General features: G+C 54.2%; 1 long non-coding RNA gene across 1 annotated transcript in view; it reads right to left on the reverse strand.

Annotated features, from left to right (window-relative positions):
- Positions 1-1,213, reverse strand: part of LOC109294193 — a 23,991-nt gene extending 22,778 nt beyond the window's left edge. Inside the window, exon 1 of the long non-coding RNA XR_002096479.1 lies at positions 888-1,213. This is a non-coding gene — a long non-coding RNA (uncharacterized LOC109294193). The remainder of the gene's footprint in view (positions 1-887) is intronic.
- Positions 1,214-3,132: the final 1,919 nt, after the last annotated feature.

A 3,132-nucleotide genomic window follows, 5' to 3' on the forward strand; every position in this document is an offset into this window, starting at 1 on the left:
CCGTCCCAGGACACGCCTGTGGGAAATACGCCTGTCTAAGCAGGCCACACTGATGTTCTGAGGCGTACCAGCGAAGTGGGCCAGCGAGACACAGCCAGGGCCTGTTGGGGGGGAAGGAGATACCAGGTGCCCAATGTCAGACCACTCTCATTTTCTGTCTGGTGGGGGGAGGTGGGCTACCAGGGTGTATCAGGTCTCCCCCAGTTTCTCTCATAGGCCCTGGACACATCGTCACCACGACTGGGTCTGGTACCCAGCTCTGCCACAGGGTTCCTGGCAGACCCTGGGCAAGTCCCTTCGCTGCTCTGTGCCTCGTTTCACCATCTGAGAACAACTTGGTTATCCCAGCTGGGAGCTTCAGGGCAGGACCTGTTCCTCTCCATGTGCCTGTGCAGCACCCAGCACCATGAGGCCCCAGCCTTGTTTGCTGCCTCGAGGAGGCTATTGTAAGAGAAATAATAATAAAGATAAGGAGATAGCTTTATCCTTTAATTCTGGATTAGCTGGTACTACAGTTCCAGCTTATGCGTGGAGATATTTATCCTCTCAGACACTCAGGGAGACCTTGGAGGGTGAAGCCGAGTGATTTCTGTGCATTTATGGGTTACACTCTTCTGCACTGGGCTAAGTGTTTGGAAAAGAAAAGGTTTCCTGTACGACCGCACCCGTGTCCCAGCACAGTAGACGCGAGCACAGCAAGCTCTGGCCAAAAAGCATTCAATGGCACTGTAGGGCATGGACCACGACGGGGAGGGGACTCCCGGGTTCTGCTACTAGCTCCGGCCCAGCCTTTCTGCATGACCTTTGTCAAGTCACTTAACCTCTGGCTGCTGAGTGTCCCCCTGTGCCTAATGGAGATAATCATAAATAATGAGGTTAATTCTTACCTTCCTGAGGTTATGGAAGGCTTAATGAAGGGCCTAAGCTGTGCTTTGAGATCCTGAGATGAAAGGCGCTGTTGAAGCACAAGGTGTTATTAGGAAAACATCAGCGGTGACGCAGGGCCCTGGAATGACACCACCTGTTCAGGAATAGGCAGCCTACAAGCAATGGCGGGTTCGAGGTCCCTCAGCACCTGCTGGCACTTGGGTTGTGGGCAGCTAGGACTGGGATGGGGCCCTGCAGCCGGTCTCCGCTTCCAGGAGCCCGTGATGTCTCTAGAGCGATGCAGAAAGAAGAGTATCAGGCCATCCCGCCAGCAGGGTTTGTGCTAGCAGAGAGCACGGGGGCTGTCTCCCGGCTAGGGAAGCACACGGACTCGCCCCTCCAGGCCTTCACCCACTCACCACAGGGCTGATTGTAGCTGGAGGTTTCTCCCCAGCCCCGTGCACTGCAGCAGACCCCGGGTGCTCGGGGCTGCCCAATCCCCACTCGCACCCTGTGCCAGGGAGGCTGGCAGCAGCAGATACAGCTGCTCCCCGGCATGTTGAAGCAACTTCCCTTGCTGCTCGCACTCCAGGCCAAGGCTCTGATCCTTCCCTCCCTCCCTCCCTCCCCCTGAGTGGAGCAGATAGCGAGCACTGCTTGTTCCAGTGCAGGGACCCACCCGCACTGCAGGCCAGGCTGCCTGCACCCGGCTTGTATGGACAGGAAGGGACAGAGCAGGGAACTGGAGGGTGCTCAATTCTCCTGGCTGGAGTTGGGCGGGGAGTGCCGAGCTGGCAGGCCAGGAGGCATGGGCGCGCCCTGCGCCCGCTCCGGATTGCTACGCAGGCTCCAGGCTCCTTCCACCCTTCTTCCACGTGCACGGCCCACCCTGACCCCTTCTTTCCTCTGTCAGGACCGGGGACGAGGGGGCAGCCGGGAAGTCTCACGGGGCCGAGGAATCATTTGAAGACCAGGTGTCTGGCGCTGGCCCAGTTCGTTCAGACTTCAAGAGGCGCATCTTCCTTTCCCAGGCAGCCTGCGCCGTCGCGAACGCGCAGTCTTCATGTAACGCTCAACCCCAAAAGCTTATATTTTCCCGGTTAGCCTCCTTGTTTGGGTGATCAGACTCCCCTTCACCTGTCGGCTACTGTGGTTTCGAGGTAGCAGGTCTAGAGATCTGACGGCGTCATGTCCTGGATCTCGTCCGTCTTCACTCTCTGCGGTTGTTGGGCTGTCTTACCCAACAGCAGCCCCACCGCCCTTGATCTCCTTGCTGTCTGGAGGCTGGAGAAGGTGCCGGTGTATCAGTATGCGTTCATCTTAGGCAATAACCTCCCAAGATCAAAAAGCAACCTCTTGGTATCCTGCTGCAGTCTGTAACCATTGAATCCCATCAGGAGAATGATGCAGGCAGCATCTATGGAGCGGGGCAGCTCCCACATCCAAATCCTCTGGATATACATTTTGTCTGGCTTTCTACACGTGCAAATGCCCGATTCCTCTGGCAGGGGTTTCTAACAGTTCATAAATTCCCACTCTTGGTTTTGGTTAAGTGAAAGGCAGGCAAGAGCCCATGCTTCATTAGAGCAACCCTGTGATTGAACAGTGCTAAATACAGACCACTCTTTTTCTGTAGGTGCTTTATTATTCTGACACCATTGGCACCTACCAGTTAATAATCGAGGATAAAAAGGACTAGAAAGTTCACATCTAAACCCAAGTAGTTTGACCTCGTGCCCATAAACCATAGCCGGCTGTCAGGTATTGCTTTGCCAGGTACCCAGTGCCTAGCAAAACAGATCTGATATGCAAAATCACAGTTTACCTGTCGCATCTTCTAGCAGAGCGTTCTCGAGGAAGTTAGAAAAGCTTGGAACAAATACAGACTTTTTTCCAGTCTAGATCAACAACTCATGTCTAATCGGATCCATTTTTTTTCTCCAGCACCAACGTGGACAATTTTGCTTGATTTGGCTTGGCGCGTGCAGCACGTCCGGACAGCTACTGCCAAGTCGCCGTTCATGTGAAAACATCAAACACATCCGGCCCGTCTCTTCCATATTTTCACTCTCCCAATGCATCCTTTCTAATACTGTCCAGGCCATCCTATGGTGATACCCTTCATCGCTTTCTGCAACGTTTCCTGCCGATCTGTAGCTCTAGCAATCACTGCCCAGCTAGGTTTGTTTTACTCAGATTGGTCTGAGCAACGCCCAGCTTTAGATCCTGCACTTCTCTCAAAGTCTTTAGAGCACACATTTCCAG

The sequence above is a fragment of the Gavialis gangeticus genome, unplaced genomic scaffold (assembly GCF_001723915.1).
Source record: "Gavialis gangeticus isolate Ggan-Ray unplaced genomic scaffold, GavGan_comp1, whole genome shotgun sequence".
NCBI lineage: Eukaryota > Metazoa > Chordata > Crocodylia > Gavialidae > Gavialis > Gavialis gangeticus.